Here is a 22105-nt window from a genome sequence, read left to right on the forward strand (position 1 = left end):
CCAAGAAACACAGAGAAATTAAAGAAAACAAAGGCAGCTATAATTGTGCAACCCAATATTTACCACTACTTGGGGCTGGTGCTATGCCTCAGCAGGTTAAGCCTCCACCTGTGATGGCAGCATCCTGTATGAGTGCCTGTTCGAGACCTGGCTGCTCCACGTCTGTTCCAGCTTCCTGCTGGTGTACCTCAGAAAGCCGTGGAGGATGGCCCAGATCCCTGGGCTCCTGTACCCATGTGGGAGACTGGAGGAGGCTCTGGGCTCCAGTCTCCTGCCTTTGTCTGGCCCAACCCAGGTTGTTGTAGCTATTTGGGGAGTGACCACCAGATGGAAGATCTCTCTCTCTTTCTCTCTCTCTCTCTCTCTCTCTCTCTCTCTCTGTGTGTGTGTCTTCTTCTTTATAACTCTGTTTTTAAAATAAATACAAAGTAAATCTTTAAAAACAGTGATATTTCATTATAATACATTTCTACATACACACACACAAGCTATTTTTAAAAAACATAGCTAGTTCTTTTTTTCACTGACCACTTAATCTAAAAGGCTTGAAATATCACAAAAGGAGCACCACTGGGAATTATGAGGCCGAAGTCGGCGGCGGCTTCTACCTGTGTGGCTCAAAGTGCCACTGAGGACATGAAACACAGACCGGGTGCTGTGGCTCATGCACACGGTTTCCGTATTCCCATTCCCAGTCCACGGTCAGGAAGCATGAAGACTGCTTGGGAGCCTGCAGTGTCTCAGGCAACTGACCTAATTCTCCGTGCTTCCCTCTGGTCCATTTCTCGCATGACCTCAGAATGTGTCATTGTAAATTCCATAGGAGTTGCACATTTTGGAGTGTGGATTCTGCCATATGACTCTAATGGGCAGATGGACATGACCCTGGCACTCTGTGGGCTTCAGTTTCCTCATCTCTCCACTGATATCCACCATCCCTTCCAGTATAAACACTCTGTAATTCACTACAAAACACAACAAATCATGCCCAGATGACCACATCATGTCTTGCTCTGAGTTCTTAAATCAGTCCTCCAAACTGCTTGCAAAATGACTTTAGTGCTTTATCTGCTCAGGGCTTGTATCTGTACTATCTGTCCCCTCTACCAACATCTTCACGTTGTTTCTTGCCACTCACTAAGCAAAGTTGCAAAAAACCTGTGGAAGCAAGTACTCAGCTGAAAAATACGGCTTTCCCCTTGAAAAGCCTGCAGGGCCTCGTGGCAGCCTCAAACAGCTAGGACTGACGATACAGATATACAGATGATCCCCCGGCTTTGATCATCTTTGAAGTCTATTGAAAACAAACTTGAATCTGTACCAATCCTGACAAGCCCGCATGTCAGAGTCACCAATGAGAAATGCTAACTTTTCCTAATATTCTGCTTAATTGTATAACACAGATCATGAAACACACACATACTACGATTCAAGCCCTGAATTACTAACACAGAAGAGACAGCACACGAATGCATACTTTGGCCAACTACTAATAGGTAAAACATTAAAAATAAAATCATGGCTTGATACCATCCTATAGTGACTGTGAAGGAGAAAAGTAACCGAGGTGTTCATTAACATCTTCAGAAGTTTACGTGCTAAACACTTCTAGTCAAATAGGGGAGATTAAGTTCAAGTAATAATGAATACTGAAATTATTAACATGATTAGAAATTTAATATCTACAGAACAAAGAGGCAAACGCATAAAGTCCTACAGTCTCTAAGTCCAATTCTTACTTTTAAATGCTGCCAAGTCATACCTAGTACAAAAAGTCATTTATTTTTTATTTGAAAAAGTGTAATAATCATAAAAATGAGTGGTGTGAGAGCCAAATATTATTTAAGCAATATTTTATGAGAAACTACAAAATTATTGAGAACAGTGAATAGAGTTCAGTCATTACTGTTCCTTATTTCATGTCGTCTTATCTTTGAGAAAGAATAGCCTCCTGTTTCTCAGTTTTGCCTTTTATGGGCATATATGGGAAGCAGCAGAAAAACAGATCTGTTTCTGTCAGTTATGCAAAATTAATCAAGTGTTAATGTGGATTTTGCTATCAAATATTCTGAATCTAATGGGCAAGAGCAATCAGGTGTAAAAAATAAAAGTAGGAACCAGCATTGCAGTGCAGTGGGTTAAGACACTGCTTGCAATGTGGGCATTCTATATTGGAATGCCAGTATGAGTCCTGGCTGCTCCACTTCTGATCCAGCTTCTTGCTAATGAGCCCAGAAAGGCAGCCGAAGAGGACCCAGGTGCATGGGACTCCTGCCACCCAGGTGGGAGACCGAGATGCAGTTCCTGTCTCCTGGCTTCGCCTGACCCAGGTCTCACTGTTGCAGCCATCTAGGGAGTGAATCATCTGAGAGAAGACAGCTCTCTCTGTTCTTCTCTCTCTCTCTGTCACTCTACCTTTCAAATAAATAAACATTTTTAAAAGACAGTTTTATTGTCTAAGCTATCCCTTTAAGTTCAATTGTTCTGTAGGTATTTTCTCTACCATGGTCTATATAGTTCAACAATTATCATTGAATCCTTGTATTTCAAAAGTATTTTCTATATCTTTTCCACAAAGTCATATTTAGTCTAATACTGGCTTAGTCTTTCAAAGTACGTTTTTCAGCACTTTGCTATGATGATCCCCTGTGTTTATAACTGAACCCACAATCTTTACCCTTCTATTCAACAATGTCAATTTTGTAACCCTTCAGAGTTGGTAGAACTGATATTTAAAATATGACTCCTAGTACGTTAGGAATGTGATCAGGCTTCAAAAAGTTTGTAGAAAGTGTATATTAAGAAATCAAATATACCATACAAAAGTTTGAATAAAATTGTTATATTTTCACATGTCAATTCTGCAACTCAAAACTCAGGGGAAACAAAGAAAACATATAAGAAAAGTAGAAAAAGGGATTCATAAGAAAGGAAAAACATTACAAAATGCACATCCACACTAGGTTTTCTATATACCAGTAAGAAAATGGAGAAATGATCCCATTTAGAACAGTCAAAAGACATAAAAATATGTAGATATTCACTTTAAAAATAATCAACAAAAAGACAATTAACATTTCGAAACCTCACTGAAAGCCACTTTTTTTTTTTTTTGACTGGCAGAGTGGACAGTGAGAGAGAGAGAGAGAGAGAGAGACAGAAAGAAAGGTCTTCCTTTTGCTGTTGGTTCACCCTCCAATGGCCACCGCGGCCGGCGCGCTGCGGCTGGCGCACCGCGCTGATCCTATGGCAGGAGCCAGGTACCCATCCTGGTCTCCCATGGGGTGCAGGGCCCAAGTACCTGGGCCATCCTCTACTGCACTCCCTGGCCATAGCAGAGAGCTGGCCTGGAAGAGGGGCAACCGGGACAGAATCTGGCGCCCTGACCGGGACCAGAACCTGGTGTGCCAGCGCTGCAAGGCGGAGGATTAACCCAGTGAGCCGCGGTGCCAGCCAACTTTTTTTATTCTACTCATTGCCCCTGTGTGCATATCCATTGCCCAAACTACAATATCTACCACTTCTGTGCTGAGAACTCTGTCTTAGATTGCTCTTAGGCATTCCATAAATTTCCACTTGGTTGTGCAGATTTCCAACACTGGTATTTACCGCGTCTATGGTTTTTCCTCTTACTGAGAGCAGATGCAACCAATCCAAGTATGATTCTTGAATCTTTTCTTCCTCTCATGCCCAATCTCTCGGAAGTCATCAACTTCCGCCAGTTATATTCTACAAATAACTACTGAGTACTTCTCTCAACTGAACACCTTCATATCAAGTCTTCTTCATTTCTCATGTGATTACCGAAGTAGGCTCTGAACTGGTTTTCCTTCCATGTCTTTCTTCTGCCTACCCCAATGCTACTTTCACGTCATCATTTCCCAAATTAGAGAGCTCACAGACTCCCATGGACGTGTCCACACTCCCTCAGCGACATGCAGTCCCCGTGGGAGAAATATTGTGAAAAGTGTGACACTTTTCTTCAAGTGCTTATGCGTAGCTAATGCAACCATTCACGCATGAGTAAACGCAAAGCCAAAATCCACACGCATGATCCAGAAAATGCTTGTATTTACAACAATGAAAAGAAAGAATTAAAAATATTTTAAAGAGAATCATTTAAATTGTGTCAAGAATAAAGAACATGGCAAAAGCAAGGCTGAGATTTCTGTTTTTGAATAAAGCGATACAATGGTGTTTTTTTTAAAAAAACAGTTTCAGAATTAATATCCAAGATTTCTTAGCTATATTTGATAAGTTGCTTCTCTTTAATTATCCCTTTCACTCCGTCCCTATCATTCATACTGCCACAAATGGTAACCTGTTTGGGGCTCTCTTACTCTTTCCTCTCCACAAAAGCTGCTTGAACACTTGACTCCGAACCACGTGATCTTTCCTCCCTGGCTAACTCCATTTTCCTCAAAGCCCCAGCACAAAGATTTTCATCTCTACGAGAGTCTCTGATTATCGTCTCTTTTCCAGTCTTGGAACAGTATAGATGTACTCGTAGAGTGCTTTAAGGTAACTGATCATCAGCTGAGTGCTTCAAATCTGGGACTGTCTCAAGCCATTTTCCAGGCTCTGAGACTAATACCACACCTAGGCATGCAACACATACATGTGCAATGAAGGAATGACCTCCATTTATATTTATCTTTCCTTTTCCTCCTGCAATTCATTAGCTCACTCATTCATTCATTCACTAGAAATAATTGATCTGTGAATCTCCTGGGATACAAAGATGAAGAAGCCATCATCCTTACCCCTTTCTCTCAGAAGTCTCTACTGCATGGAAAACCTGAGTGTTCCACTTCAAGTAATTGTGGTAATTTATGGGTTTTTCTGGCACCATGTGCTAAGTGCACTGGAATTATGAATTCAAAACAGAAACCAAATTTTGCACATGATTGCTGGTCATCAGCTCTGGCTACAATGCTGATTTCATCAAGAAAAACAGGCAACTCTTTAGTGAGTTCTAGTCAACATTTTATCTTTGCTTAATAATACACAGGGATTTTAAGATCTTATTTATCAATTTTTTCCCTCATAGCTGATTTGTTCTTTAATATAAAATAATAAGGAAAGAAAATAGTAGTGCTATCATTTATAAGTCTTTATATTGGAGAAGTATACTTATATATTAACTTACTGAATCCTTTCATAGCCATTTTATTGCTGGAGAAACTGAGGCATAAACACCTCAGGCACTTGCCCAGAGTAATTCAGTTTGTTAGCACAAGCTGGGGTTCAGACACAGGCAGTCAGTACTCCTTACAGTGTATTATGTGGCCTATAAAAGGAATACTGGGCTAATTGTTACAAACCAGGGTTTTCATCTTAAAGTAGCCAAATAACAGTGGAGTGAATTTAAGAATGCCATCTTGTCTTCTGAGTTTCACTGTCCTGCATCCTTTAGTACTAGTGAGGAAGAACTCTTATAGAGTCTTTTATAATCTGTAAAGTGTCACGAATTCAATTTCTTATCATTTGTTAAAATGCCATTTAAGAGTCTGTGGAGAGCCTCCCAGAAATTCCGCAGGAAGGCGGAGCTGAGGCGAGACGCTAGCCCTGAATATTCAGACAGCTACTGACCAAGTCAGGTGACAAATCTTATTGCTAAGGTAGGAAAAGATCAGAGAGGAGGAGCCTGGCGAGCAAGTCTAGGCACTTAGGTATATATGCATTATTCTCCTGATTAGTTTAAAAGCATTCACAATTACTTATGGGATTAGCAGAGTTCAAAGAGTTTCTGGAAGGAGTACAGCTGCAAAAATACAGCCAAAATGTTTAAAAATTATCAGATCTATAAAAGCATATACAGTGCCATTATATCTTTCTTTTAAAAAAAGTCTTCATGTTCTAGCCAGTTGCTATTAGCAATCAGGTGATTAATGCTACTCCCATTTCATGCATATAAGAGTTGGCACCTTGTCTAAGGCATTTGGCCTTAGTATAGGATTTAGAATATAACCTGAGTACTGCTCCCAGCCTTGTGCTTTGTCAGTAAAGAAGTGGCCAACTCTGGCCGGCGCCGCGGCTCACTAGGCTAATCCTCTGCCTTGCGGCGCCCGCACACCGGGTTCTAGTCCCGGTCGGAGCGCCGGATTCTGTCCCAGTTGCCCCTCTTCCAGGCCGGCTCTCTGCTGTGGCCAGGGAGTGCAGTGGAGGATGGCCCAAGTGCTTGGGCCCTGCACCCCATGGGAGACCAGGAGAAGCACCATCGGATCAGCGCAGTGCATTGGAGGGTGAACCAACTGCAAAAGGAAGACCTTTCTCTCTGTCTCTCTGTCTCACTATCCACTCTGCCTGTCAAAAAAAAAAAAAAAAAAAGTGGGGCCAACTCCACATGGGGAGCGCTGTCTCCTCCTGGGATAAGGAGGATACTGACGTACTTGCTCCTCATCCATCTCAAAAGGATGCTCTGGAGACTAATGGGCCCCTGTTCATAAAGCTCCATGTAGACATGCTGGCATGAGAAACACTATCACCAGGACTTTTACACACGTGAGCAACCACAACAAAACAAAGCTCAAATTACAGAAATATCGGGTAGGGGTCCCAGAAGTTATGGGACCGGGAACAACAACAATAACAATAATACTGAATCCAAGGTAATTTCTACCTTCTATTTCCTCCAGATGTTCATAAGAGGATTTGATGCTGTACATATGATCAGCAGGTTTCTTGCTGTTGTTGTTATTTGCCTTTTTAGTAAAAGTAATAAGTCAAGAGATGCTTCTAGCCATATTCCAGTTTTATGCCTATGGCAAGCAATTAATAGACAAATGTGCCTCTCTCTTTGCCATCTTTTGGCAAACACTCTAATGTATGTGGCTTTTGAGTCCTTAAAAGGTATGCAAATACTAGCTGATAGAATAAAAAAGGGAGAGAATGATCCAACATGGGAAGTGAGATACACAGCAGACCCATAGAATGGCAGATGTCCTAAACAGCACTCTGGCCTCAGAATCAGCCCTTAAGGCATGCGGATCCGGCTGAAAAGCCCATGAGAGTATTTCAGGCATGGAAAGCCAAGACACTCTGGGGGGGAAAAAAAAAAAAAAAAAAAAAAAAAAACACACACACCTAAATGAAAGATCTCCGCGAGTGAGATCCCAGAGGAAAGAATGGGTCATCAAAGAAGGAGGGACCTTTCTCTGAAGGGAGGAGAGAACTTCCACTTTGACCATGGCCTTGTCTAAAAATTATCAGAGTCAGTGAACTCAGGGGGCTTCCACAGCCTTGGCAGCTCATGACAAGAGCCTAGGGTGATTACTGATGCCATAAACAAGAGTGTCAATTTGTTAAAGTCAACAACATGAGTCACTGTACACTTACTCCTCATGTAGGATCTTTGTCCTTAGTGTGTTGTACATTGAGATTTAATGCAATAACTAGTACTCAAACAGTATTTTTCACTTTATGTTTCTGTGTGCGAGCAAACTGTTGAAATCTTTACTTAATGTATGCTAAACTGATCTTCTGTATATAAAGAGAAACGAAAATGAATCTTGATGTGAATGGAAGGGGAGAGGGAGTGGGAAAGGGGAGGGTTGCGGGTGGGAGGGACGTTATGGGGGGGAAGCCATTGTAGTCCATAAGCTGTACTTTGGAAATTTATATTCATTAAATAAAAGTTTAAAACAAATGCATTTTAGAAAGTACATTTCATGAAGAAATATAATAAAAGAAAGAAAATTCAAACATCCACTGAAGGTATGAAAGAGTCCTCCTCTTCACTGGAAAGCAGGGAAGTGTAATGATCCAATTATAAGCTTCAATATTTGGGGGGAAAAAAAGGAAAATCTGTCAGTATCAAGTGTTTTATTTTTAAGTAGGATGTGATGAATAAGAAGTCTTACATAGAACTTACACACTTAAAAAAAAAGATTTATTGATTTGAAAGGTGACAGAGGGAAAGGAATGGACAAAGACACACAGAGAGAAAGATCTTCCACATGCTGGTTCACTCCCCAAATGGCCATAACACCAGGGCTGGGCCAGGCCAAAGGTGGAGCCCAGAACTTCTGGGTCTCTCACATGAAAGGCAGAAGCCCTGGTACTTGGACCATAAGCTGTTGCGTTCACAGGTGCATTAACAGAAAGCTGGATCAGAAGCAGAACACCCAGGACAGAAACTGGCACTCTGATATGGGATATGGGAGTCCCAAGAGATGACTTAATCCACTGTACCAAAATGCCTACCCCAGTCCTCATATACTTTAATCAAACACTTCCTTCCCCTTATCTAGTAAAGATATGTCTGATCCAAGAGTCCAGTCCTCAGGAAAATCTCTCACAGAAACGCATGCTATGTGCACCAAGACCCATGTACATGGATGTTCATAATGCTTTTATTAGTAACTCCCAAAGTGGAAACTTTCCAGCTGCATAACAAAAGATCAGACAAGTAAATGAGGCCCTGCTTACACCAGAACCATATATAGTCACACAGCCTGAGAATCATGATGTATGAGTCTCAGCTACACGGACAGCACTAATGACTCTTACAATGTGGGTATTGTGTCAAAGAAGCAAGACATAAGAGTATCCACAAGAAGAGTCCATTTACGTAAAACATTAAAACCATAAAACTGGGATAAAACACAGTGTCCAAATGGCAAAATGTGAGCAAGGGAAAGGACTGAAGTCTTTCCTCCCAAAGAACGCCAAGCAAGTCTGGTTTAACTGAAATTGATGGCAAAGACAACAGAGCATACTTAATTGAATTTTAATCTTAATGATCTCTAAGTCATGTTTGAAACATAGACAGACATGGGAGGGTTCTTCAAGATGTTGGACATGAATCTAGTTTCATAATTCAAAAGCATACTTCGGTTATGAATCTCTTTTTTAACAAGCTTTGGCGGGGTATTCTTTTATTCCAGATGTTTGGTGTTGTGTAGACACAACCTCCATCTCCTTGCATATGATTTAAAAAATAATTATAAAGTTTATAATTACTTTGAAAATGCTAAGAGGACAGAATTCAAATAGATTCTATGTGGTTATACATCAATGAGTGCTTAAGTCTTATGAAGTCATACAGACAGCACCTCTTAACCTAAAGGTTCCTTTAACATTTTTTAAACCTGAAAGCATTTTATTACTAGGAGTTTACTAAATAGTTCAGTTAATAATTTTGATAGAGTAGAGAGCCTCCTAAATCATGAACAAAAAATAGAAAGTGATCTTGCACGTGTGCACTCTGATTTAAGTCTCTGTTTAAGCAATTTATAGGAGGCAAGAGAGTACATAAAAACTGACATACACATTAATAGAACAAAATAGAAAGCCCAGAAATTAATCTACATACAAACACCACTGATTTATTGACAAAAGTACTCAGATCATACATTGGAGTAAGGATAATCTTTTCAACAAATGGTGTTGGCAAAATTGGATGTATATATGTAGAAAAATCAAATTAATCCATACTTAACACCTTGTACAGAAATCAACTCAAAATGAATCAAAGATCTAAATTTAAGACCTGAGATTGTGAAACTTCTGGAATAAAACGTAGGGAAAATACTCCAGGACACTGGTGTATGTATGTGATGACTTCTTGGATAAGATCCCCACAGCACAGCCAACAAAAGCAAAACTAAACAAAATGGATTATGTCAATCTCAGAGCTTCTGCACAGCAAAGGAAATGATCAACAGAGTGAAGACACATCCAACAGAATGGGAAAAAATATTTGCAACCTCCTATCTGACAAAGGAGTAATATCTAGAACTTACCAGCAACTTAAAAAAAACCAACCAATCCAGTTAAGAAATGGGCAAAGGACCTCAAAAAAAAGTTCTCAAAAAAAGAAATACAAATGGCCAACAAATATTTGAAAAAAAAATGCTCACCATTACTAGCCATCACAGAAATGCAGATCAAAACCACAATGAGATATCACGTCACCTCTGTCAGAATGATTATGATCCAAAGACAGAGTGTAACAAATGCTGGTGAGGATGTGGAGGAAAGGAAACCCTTATACACTGTTGGTGGGAATGTAAATTAGTATCACCACTCTGGGAAACAGTATGGAGATTTCTTACAAAACTAGAAGTACACTTGCCATATGATATACAGCAATTCCATTTCTGGATATATACCCAAAAGACATGAGCAAGTTATATCTAAGAAATACCTGAACCACTATTAAAGCAATACCATTCACAATGGCCAAAATATAGGATCAACCAAGGTGTCCATCATCAGATAAATGGATAAATGTGGTATATGTAAACAACAGAACACTATTTAGCTATAAAAAATGATATTCTACCATTTGCATCAAAATGAATGCAACTGGAGGACACCATGTTGACTGAATTAACCCAAACACAGAAAGACAAATACTACATGTTCTCCCTTACATGTAGCACTGAAGAATGGGGGGAGGGGTTGTGTGTGTGTATGTTTGTGTTGCGTTTCATCATTCAGCTTGCAGTCCTTTTAAATCTATTAGAACTAGCAGGACACAGGAGGAAAGATGAAGAAATAAGCCTGTTTAGACTAAAGAAAGGAAGGAAGTAACAAAAGCCATCCTAGCCAGTCCAGTTCATCCCACTGATAGTCTCATACCTGTCACTGTTAATTGTCCACCTCCGCTTTCCCACTGAGGATGGCAGTAACCATAAAGACTCCCTTGGCAAAACAGTGTACTCTTCACTGCTGCCACCACCACCACCAAACGGGATTCTAGAGCTTCGAAACACAATCTTCATAGATTAACCAGAGCATTCCTGTGACCCGCCTGCCTTCCCTCTGTACCCAAATTGGACCCCTGTTGACCTAAAAGACAAGATGGCTCCAATATGGAAGGAGTGCAGGACAGTGGCAGGGGCTGCCAAGGAGGTGACAAGTGTCCTCCCGTCCAACATGAGATGCTGCACATCTCTATAGGTGTGCCAAGTTGGACTTCTGACATCAATAAAACAACTATACTTCAGGGAAGTTAAAACCCTAATGAAGGTAATAATCTTAACTGATTGTTCCCTTGGATATCCAAATAAGGGACTATTGTGAGTTCTTATGCTACACTTACTGTAAGAATGACCTTGTTTATTGTCAATCTTCTGGACTGGATAGTGGACTATATTTTCTAGGTTTTAAAAAATATATAAAAAATATAATAGATTGTGCATATTAATAACTTAATAAATGGTATATCAAACTAAAAAAAGTTAAAAACTAAAGTTAAAAAAGAAAAAAAAATCAAAAAACAAAGAAAGAGATGCCTGTGTATATCAGTATTGCTGCAAATATAGCTTTGTCGAATTTTGTTTTATACCTTGTAAAACAAATGGTTAAGAATGTTATAAACTATAGTCTTAATGATCTGTGATTATCTTAAAATGTACTGTATGTGGATAAAATGGTTACTTTTCCATTTGACTACTGTTTATTGTCCTTGACTAATTCCTGTTAAACTAGGATCATTTTGCTTCTTACCTGCTGAACTCTTTATTTGTTGAAGAATTAAGCCCTTGACTACAATGTAAATTAAAAATATGTTATCTCAAAAGCTAAAAAAGAAAAAAAAAGGAGCGAGAGAGAGGGGAAGGGAAATAATTATATTCTTAGAATTGCATCTATGAGCTATATTGAATCTTCTAAAAACTAAGTTTAACATAACAAAAATAAATACATATTAGTTATCATTATCGTCATCTAGTTCCTCTTTTCTATAAAACTTGGCTTATCTCACCTTTTCCTACTATAAAATTTTCTTCCTGCACTACAGTTCCCCTGGATTGCCAATGAAAGAAGGTGAAACCAAATATGCCTATGCTTCTCTCTTTTTGATTCCTCACTGAAGGGAGAGTAAAGCAATATAAACACACATATCCACAAAGGCATAGATAATGGAGGAAGAGACATTGCAACCACTTTTTTTTTTAATCAGAAATTGGTGAGAGGAGTAGGAACTGCCTTCGCATAGTGGACACAATGATTACAAAGTAAATTCCAAGAGAAAGAGAGCTAATGCACTCTGCCAAACCCAGAAATCTTAGCGCTTGGAGGCACCACATACTAAAGCAGGCAGAAGTTCAGTGAAAGGCTGAAAGTATAATTACAATTATATGGAGTCTTTGGATTCCAACTCACTACTTCCTTCCCCTGCTGGAGGCTGATTCTTCATTTTCTGTATGAAATCAACCACAGAGATTTCAAACTGAGGACATTAGACAGTGTGGCAACAAGGCGAGGCCCCACACTGAGAAGTAGGTGTTTCAGTGAAAGTCTGTAGTTCCTAGTGAGACACCAGCCTCTTTATATGTCACATTCCTAAACATTAGCAGTCAGGTGTATGCCCCAGGCGTAAGTCTCCCAGCAGGAATTCGAAAAACCTTGGTAATGACACTGGGAGACTTCCAGCTCAAGGACCAAGCACACAACAGTGAAACTCTATTGCTAACAAGTCTTTTTCCACGTTCATAGAACTTTTAACGATGTATTTGTCATCATTGCTGTTTTGTTCTGTTTGTGTATCTGTAACTTACAAATGAGATTGAAAAACAGCTTGAGGAAACTATAGAATCAAGAAGAGACAAGAATAGGCATACAGCATCACTTGAATAAAGAAATTGACAGGAAACAGAGGGAAAACCTCAGAAAGGCAGTATTTGTGCTCTTAGATAGGATAATATATTTCCAACACAAAAACAAATATAGTTAAGAGAGAGAGAGAGAGAGAGAGGAATAAAAGAGTGCTGAAATAAAAAAATAAAGCACAGTCAAAATAAAATTCTAATAGAAAATATATAAGATAATTTTAATAAATCTTCCAGAAGGTAGAACAAAATAAAATGGGGGGTAGGGGGAGGAAAAGAAAGCAACAAGAATTTAAAGGGTTTTCAGGGGTTGGTGTTATGGCTCAGCAAGTTAACACCCTGGCCTGAAGTGCCGGAATCCCATATGGGCACCGGTTCTAGCCCCGGCTGCTCCTCTTCTGACCCAGCTCTCTGCTATGGCCTGGGAAAGCAGTAGAAGATGGCCCAAGTCCTTGGGCCCCTGCACCCGCGTGGGAGACCTGGAAGAAGCTCCTGGTTCCTGGCTTCGGATCGGCACAGCTCTGGCTGTTGTGGCCAATTGGGGAGTGAACCATCGGATGGAAGACCTCTCTGCCTCTCCTCTCTATGTAACTCTGACTTTCAAATAAATAAATAAATCTTTAAAAAAAAAGAATTTAAAGTGTTTTCATCGAGGGAGTTCCATATTCAACTGCCAAGAGATCCAGGAAAAAAGAACGGAGAAAACGGAGGACACAACATTATCAACAAACAGACGCACACACAAAGAACTGGCAGGGTCTGAATAGAATGTAGAAAACGTTGCTGAACAGGAAATCCTAAAAGCTTGATTTTATCCCCAACTTTGATATCAGATGTAAGGATGCAGACAGGAATCAGGGGTTCTTTTGGCATCACCCTAAGACTCCGGAGCTCCTGAGACCAAGGTCTCTTTTTGTTGTTATTGTTAATGTCATGGACTCAGAGAAACAAAGCTATGATATGTGCGAGGCTTTGCACTTCTGACAAAAAGTGTACTATCTTTTTTTTATGCAGTTGAGACCTCTGAAAAGATGGTCAGTAGGCAAAATGCCACCAGTAAGCAAAGCCAAATACTCACTCTGAAGTCAGTTTTGCTTAGACTTTGTATCTTGCCACCAAATTTTGCAAGTCATTAAAAAGTGACTAAGAATGAAATGATCTTCTGCTGTTAACTAATGACCTAAAATTCAACCATCTCGTATGACAAAGTAAAGTATTTACTTATTCTTAGACTTATTACATTTCAATGGAAAATATTCCTAACTGTCCCATAGTGAGATGTTGTTAGATGTTAATTTTTATATAAAAAGAATGGAACAGAAAATAATCAAACTCAAAAACCAAAAACCAAAACCAAAGCCCATGCTGTTATTCTAGTATCCTTTTACAAAAGATCCTGTTTATCACAGAAAACGATTCCTTCTATTACACTAGGGATATTACTATATTAAATGGCTAAAAGATCAACTTAGGTTACAGTGGAGCTATAGTTGTTTCAGAAATGAGATAATTAAGCAGTTAATGTGTGCCAAGAAAACTTACTTTGAACATTTCTCTTGTACTCTCTCGTTTCTGGCTACCTGATTAGCAGCCAGTAAACTGGAGTAACTGCTTTCTTCTGATACCACTTCAAGCCTACTCTTGAATTCTCCCAGCGTTACCCTACCTACCAGGGGAAAAGAAAAACATATTTTTCACTCTTCTTATATGACATGCTGAACTGTTAACAACATTAGATTTTGTTCTCCCTAATTCTCAAGACCATTTTGATCATTGGTAAGATTGTTAACGATAAATTAACAAACTATGAAGTAATTATAAGTAAAAACTAACACAGAATTTAGGCTAGGTTGCTGAATAGGCTATTTTAGGTGTTCTCAACCAATTCCCGATAAAGATAGATGACCTTTCATTTCTCTTAAGTGATCCTCATTCACTTTACAAGAATCACTGACTTATTTAGTGTGTACAAAGAATGGTGCTGACTACTGTAGATAAAATTAAGGGGTGGGGGTGTAGGGAGTGGGCGTCTAGTTTTTCCTTCAGGTGCAATGGTAAACTCCATGAGAATTAGTGGTGGGGCACCTACAGAGGGAATTGCCCAATACAGAGGCCTGGAAAAGTAAGGATGAGGAACTAAGTTGTGAATAAAAGGGGACCATAGAGAAAACTATTGGATAATTAGTTGGATGGGATTTGGTTTTAGCTTTACCCTATTCCCAATGGTCCCCTTGACCTACAAAAGATGTAACCAGGAAAGTACCAGATTTCAGTCTACTTGCTAACTATGATTATTCTGTTATAAACCCAATGTAGTCATTCAATGAGAAGTTGCTATATCACCAAGAAATATGACTGTACTGCTGCTGGGCAATTAGTTGTAACCGATCCAGTCATTTATATCTCATTCCTTTTGGAAGCAGCATCCTGATTTCCTGTGGGGGAACCTTCCACAGTCAGGGGAGGCCGCTATGATTGATGAGTTCAGAGGAAGGTCTATATCCCTAATTGTGTGGGAGCTACTACAGGGAGATGTTTTCTTTTCCTGCTACACTTAAAACTTGGAACTATATGCCACTAGAATTCTATTTTTAAAAGATACATTTATTTATTTGAAAGGCAGCACAACAGAGAGAGTTGGAGAGACAGAAAGAGAGAAACAGAGAGAGAGAGAGAGATACAGCGAGCGAGCTTCCATTACTTGATCACTCCCAAAGTGACAGCAACAGTGAGGTGTAGACCAGTCCTAAGGCAGGAGCCAAGAACTCCATCTGGGTCTCTGACGTCGGGGGCAGGGACCCAAATACCTCAGCCATTTTCCATTGCCTTCCCAGGTGCATTGGCAGGAAATTGGATCGGAAGTGGAGTAACCAAGACTCAAACTATCACTCAGATTTGGGAGGCTGGCATTGAAGTTGGTGGCTTAACCTGCTGTGCCACAAGGCTGATCATGGCACTAGCATTCTGACATTGGCGCTGTCCCCATGTGGACCCAAGATGAGAACGAAGCCTAAATTAAAGAATTCAGGTACAGGACACTCTGATGACCTAAATGCTCACAGTTCTAGTGAAGTGGTGTCTGTATTTTCCCTAAGGCCTCATGGGAACAGCATGAAATGGGGGATAAAGCCACCTATACACCACATGAATAAGACACACATCCGGGAAGATATTTTACCAAGCATAGAAACAACCATGTAACAAGTGCTTAAGGAAACATTGTCCTCTGTGCTGTTATAGTCCATAATTTTACCCTTCAGATTTCTCTGAGGAATATTCTCAAGGGAATAGAAGAAACGGAGTTGACAATTGGCAAGGGGAAATATTTAAGTCGAAACTTCAAAATAGATTTTTCAAGAAAGCGATTTTCTCTTACAGAATGTTGAGATGGCCCTGGCAAATGACAAGAAACGTGCTTCTTGACGTACACAAGCAAACAAGCAAAACCGACCCAACAGGAAGACAGGGATGAGGCAGCTCTTCTGACCCCAAAAGTCTCAGCTTTACAAGACTTCTTGGATCATGCATCTGACTGGTAATATGTCATGGCAGTACTTTCAGTTAAACCACAGCCACACTTGTCTTCTTGAAAACAGGTCCTGCACCCCAGCAAAGTACAATATGAAAGTTCAGACAAGTGCTGGGCTAAAACACAGCTATGAGCTGCCACAGGTTTTCTCAGCCACTACTTAGAAATATCACAAATATTCCATCTACTCTCTACAGACATGCACACAGGCAAATCACAACAAAGCATAATACTTGCAAATTACAATCTGAGAAAGAGAATCATCAATGTTAAACTGAAAAGAATCATATCATTATCTTAGAACACTTTTTTTATTTAATTTATTTATTTGAGATAGAATTACAGATAGTGAGAGTAAGAGACAGAGAGAAAGATCTTCCATCCACTGGTTCACTCCTCAAATGGCTGCAATGGCAGGAGCTGAGCCAATTCAAAGCCAGGAGCCAGGAGCTTCTTCCGGGTCTCCCACATGAGTGGAGGAGCCCAAGGACCTGGGCCATCTTCTACTGCTTTCCCAGGCCAAAAGCAGAGAGCTGGATCAGAAGAGGAGCAGCCAGGACTAGAACTAGTGCCCATATGGGATGCCGGCACTGTGGGCGGAGGAGTAGCCTACTGTGCCACAGCACCGGCCCTGAGAATACTTTTCTTAAATATTATGTTTCTTCCCATTGAGCCTACACAGAGGCAACCTATGGGCACTAATGTAGTTTCTTTTTAGCACTTTCCTGTTTGTTTTAAAGACAAGAGAAGAATCTGCTTAAAAGCCAAAAACATTGATAAATATTTGCTGATAAAATCTTCCAGATGGGACTGCTTTCAAGGAAGGGCAATTATAAGTCTCGTGTCTCTCCTTTTAATGGTATCCTTTAATGAGTCCTTTTCTCTCCTCGAAAAATTTAGTCACAAAATCAACTTGGGCTGAGAATGACCCAGTAATCCTCATAATCACACGCCAATGACAGACAAGGAGATCAAAGTACAGGTGCACTGAGTACCCGGGTTTCTGTCCCATTATACAATGTGAACTTGCTATAACTGAAGATCAAAAATGCTCTTAGTTGGCCGGCGCCGCGGCTCACTAGGCTAATCCTCCACCTTGTGGCGCCGGCACACCAGGTTCTAGTCCCAGTCGGGGCGCCGGATTCTGTCCCGGTTGCCCCTCTTCCAGGCCGGCTCTCTGCTATGGTCCGGGAGTGCAGTGAAGGATGGCCCAAGTGCTTGGGCCCTGCCCCCCATGGGAGACCAGGAGAAGTACCTGGCTCCTGCCTTCAGATCAGCGCGGTGCGCCGGCTGCAGCGTGCCAGCCGTGGCGGCCATTGGAGGGTGAACCAACGGCAAAGGAAGACCTTTGTCTCTGTCTCTCTCTCTCACTATCCACTCTGCCTGTCAAAAAAAAAAAAAAAATGCTCTTAGCTCCCAAATTCCCAACTTCCAGTATTTAAAGAACTCTGTGGTTTCCTTGATTAATAAATGCTTCCCTATTTTTACTAACTATTGGCCGTTCTTCACATATTGTGACTGTGTTTTCAGATTTCTAATATCTGGTTAATTTCAGATATTTGGGGAATTATGTTGAAATTCTAATGGCACTAAGAAGTCCCCAGGGTAGGCATAATGCTAATGTCTTCAACAATGTGAAGAGATATCCTAGTGATGGGAAATCACATCAATAACCCTACGCCAATATATTAGTAAGAAAGTGAGTTAGGCACTTAGTGGTGGTTCCAGTAACACCTATTTTTGTCTCACATTAAGAAAATCTAGAAATAGGTCAAAGCTTGGATGATGACACCATGTTTAGCAGGAACAAACCTTCCTACTCTAAGTTCCACCACTGACAAAAGCCTTGCAAAATTCTCAAGAGCATTCAAGGTGCAAGACAGCCACTGATGCTCCAGCCATCACATGAGCATTTCCAAGTCGAAGAGGAGCAAGGGTAAAAGCTAGCATTTCTGGGCAGATGCTAACTTTGTCTGCTTACATTTACTGGTTGCATCTTTCTATCAGGAGGCTGAGAAAAACAGTGTTTTGAGTGGGCAGATGTCCACCAGCGTAAGTAAGATTCATTTAGTAATCTTAATTATATTGGTTACTATATTATCCAGACTGTTTTGGCTATCCAGCCAGCACCAGCAATCTTTGCCATACCATAGAATCACTGCTTTTTAAATACTGGGTGGACTTGCTCTAGTCTCTTACTTACATTTAGAGGAACTGAGATCAGAAAGATTAAGAAGTTTGCCCCAAACTACAAAACCGGTTAACCAGAGAGCTAGGGGCAGAATTCAGACCGTTCATCTTCGGTAAAAATCTCCTCTACCTACAGAGCCAACTCCAACGAGGTCAGCCAAAAAAATTCAGCTAAGCGTCGTGACCAACAATCACACCTCCACTACCTGGGTTGGGGCCCATGACTCACACTTGAGGCTTTACCGTCATGACTGCTCACAAGCCGTAACTTCCACCCTCTTTGGTTATGAAGTGAGAATCACTGTATTCACCACAAGGTATGTCTGGGTGGATAGGGCCTCAAAATCAACAAGGAAAGCAAGAGACGTGCGTAACGATGTGACATGGTAACCTTACTATTGGTAGCAGAGCAGACTGGTCAACGCTCACCAGCCAACACTGGCACTTGAACTTCAAGAGGAACTCTAGGTCTTTCTGGGCAGCAGCTTAACACACATAAACACATTGTTCTGGTGTCTCCTGGAACTGAGACTTTCGAAATAGTGTCCACTCTCATGCAAAGGAGGATGGACTACGTTGAGGCTTTTCTCTGGGACACTATTGCTCTTTTCGTCATACAAACCTCTTAGCAGAGGACACAAGCTTCGGTCGTAACTGCTTTCCTCAAACTTCTGCACACCTGCTTCCCATCACAAAGTCATGTACAGGACACTCCAATCCTCTTCCAACCTGTCTTGCTGCTTCTGGGAGTTCCCCTGACCCTCTTGTCTCACCATAACTCCCATCCTAGGTTACCTGAGTGATTTCTCAGAAATAGAAAGCACCACCAGCCACATACGTTATACTTCTTTGGTGGCCTACCACTGCCTACAGAAGGTGATCCTAGCCTGCATTTACACCTTATTCCTTGCCATTCCTTCTGTTGACACCCTAGAGACTGTAAACTAACCAGAAATAGTTACCTGTTTTTCTACCTCTCTGTGATTATGTAAATGCTATTCTCTCCTTTTTTGTTTATGGTGAGATTCCAAGTGATCGCCAAAGGTGTAGGCCAATTACGATTTGTAAAAGGCTATGCCATGTTTCTCAGGAACAGGGAAGCTTAGACAACAAACTCGAGCATTATTCTACACAGATCTCCATGGTCACACCTGTTTTATTGAACTGGAAAACTCCATGAGTGTAGGCATTTCCTTCATTCTAGGTCACCGCGAATCCCAAGTTGTGATGCACAGGAGATAATGAATGAATGTCAGATTCCTTAAGTTGAGTGATTTTTGTGAGTCTAACTATGTGTCATATTAGGTCATTTTATTGTATGACCACAGTGGCTAGCATAACACCCAGATGTATATTGACACATCTCTTTCGTTTTTCCAATGAATCACCGAAGCCCAGGGCCCCGAGCTCTTTCAGTACCAATTATTTTCTTTCTCTCCCCTTGAAAACTTCCCTCCGTCCAGTGGTCTAAGAACCTTGGGGGTCATTCAGTCCAGATTCCTACTCTAGAACTCCAGGTGGAGAGAGAATGGCCGATCAACATACAGACCTCTGCTGCTGCCACGGGGTACCACAGGTGACCACCGGAGACGTACAGCCCTGTGTCCTTGCTGGCTTCTCAGATGGCTCACCTTGGACTCCACATTTGCAGCTCTTTGATTTCACCTGTAGTCCTTTAGTCAAAATCTGCTCGCACTCAATGACCTTAAGAGGTTTCCTGGAGCAGGCAGCTCAGGCTTCTACCACCCCCATGCATTAACTCTCCAGGGACTCTCACCAGCATTCTCTCCTGACAACAGACCACATGGCCTGGATCTAGCCTAACAGATTTCCTTACTTCTGACGGAAGGAGAAAGTGGAGGGAGGATTCAGTCTCTTTGTTCTCCTAGTAGAGTTCTGGAATTCTTAGGCAATTTTGTCCCTTCTTAAACAGTACCAAGGGGAGGAGCAGCTCTTAGTAAAATTGGATGCATCTTGTTCCACCCTTTCTTAAAGGAAAAAGATAACTATAGGGCTTAAATTACTTAACTATGGGGGACCACCTAGGGACTCTTTTCCAAAAATATAAATCTATGAATCCCAGTAGGTTTTCCAACAAGAGTTAGAAGTGGAGAACACAGATTTAGAATTTCTGCCTCTCAGACACCCTCTTACATATGCATGAAGATGCTTATTGAAATGTACAGTCATTTTGTCCAAGTCCTTTTACCTTAGGACAATGATTTATGACCATAAGGACAAGGTGGGATTAGGACAACTGAGAAGCTCTTATCCTAAATGTCCTTTCCTAACTCGCCAGGGAAACAATGCATATGAAAATCAACTACAAAGAAAAGAAGTGCACGGCCTTACCAATCCAATAAGACAGAAGAGATGCATTGTGAGGCAAGGATCTGGCATCACAGGGTCACATTTTAGTAGGAAAGGATGAATACAATAACCATAAATTTCAATTAGACGACAAAGTCAGCCATAGGTCACAGCATCAGCAGTGTCTTTTCCTAAGACCTGGGGAAGGCAGGCTTGAAGTTGTTTGGTTAAAGAAGATATCTGGAATCCTTCCTTCAAATGTGTCAATCCAGTTGAGCTTCATATAGCACAGTCCAGGGGAGACTACCCCAAGCTAAGCTTTAATTTACTGAATTGTGGGAACTCTACAAATGTATATTCATTCCTTACATTTTTTTATTCTTTCTCATTCATTTCTTTATTTGAAAAGGAGAGAGAGATTGGGAGGGAGGGGGAGAGAGAGAGAGAGAGAGATAGGGATAGAGATAGATCTCCCTCTCCCATTCACTCATTCTCTTCCCAAGTGCCCACAACAGCCAGGGTTGAGCCAAGCCAAAGCTAGGATTGCAGATTTCAATATGGGTCTCGTACATGGGTGGTAAGAACCCACCTACTTGAGCAATTATCTGCTGTCTCCCAGTGTGCTCAAGCTCAGGCACTCGACGTGGGATACAGGAGTCCCAAGCAGTATGCCAATATCCACCCCTTCCTACGTTTTACAATGTTTCTAAAATACACGTGAGTCCTACAATCACTGGCATCTTGGATTTGATGAAATAAAAGAATAAAATATTTTAGTTAAATCAAGTACTTTGAAAATATAGACAATCTAGAAATTGTCCAAACACCAGGTTCTACCCCTAATATTAGGATGCAATTACATTACCATATTAGCATATTAAAGCACAAGTACAGAAAATAGTGGTAACCCTTCAAAGCGTGTGTTGGGGTCGGCGGGAAGCAATCAGCTAAAGATAATCGTGGAGCCTATTGGTTCTCAAAGAGGTTCCCCATCAATGTCAACATCACTTGTGAACTTGTTAGAAGGGTGAAATTCCCAGGTCCCCACTGAGATGTACTGAGTCAGAACCTTTGGGTTGTAGGGACCCGCAATCTGTGTTTCAGCAAGTCATCTGACTATGAGTTTGAGAACTGCTTATACGGCACCTCGACAAAGGAGGCACCATGTTGGGAGGTATTTGACACGTCCTGGGGAGGAGCTGTGCCCTAGCATTTTAACCCTGATAAGCGAGACTATCCTAAAAGGAGGAAGATTCTCAAGACCCATTGCAGGGAAACATTTTAACCTCCTCACTTTCTAGTTTCTGAACCCAAATATGCCAAAACAGCTCTTTATCAGAAGTTTGTCTTCCAAGCGGAAGAACTATAAGGAGGACATAAACTAATCAAGCCAATGTGGTCTCTTGTCTCCTTGTCCATACATTTCTCACTGTACTGTAATGTTCTTGCTTTTGCAGTAAGTTCCTGAGCTCTGAGCGTATCACAGCACCTACTGCAACTCAGTTCTTTTTTTTTT

General features: G+C 40.9%; 1 protein-coding gene across 21 annotated transcripts in view; it reads right to left on the bottom strand.

Moving 5' to 3' along the window:
• PDE4D (phosphodiesterase 4D) overlaps positions 1-22105 on the bottom strand; it is a 1644269-nt gene that overhangs the window by 102064 nt on the left and 1520100 nt on the right. The window lies entirely within an intron of this gene.

This window comes from Oryctolagus cuniculus, chromosome 14 (assembly GCF_051225735.1).
Source record: "Oryctolagus cuniculus isolate XC-2025 breed Fujian yellow rabbit chromosome 14, ASM5122573v1, whole genome shotgun sequence".
Classification (NCBI taxonomy): domain Eukaryota; kingdom Metazoa; phylum Chordata; class Mammalia; order Lagomorpha; family Leporidae; genus Oryctolagus; species Oryctolagus cuniculus.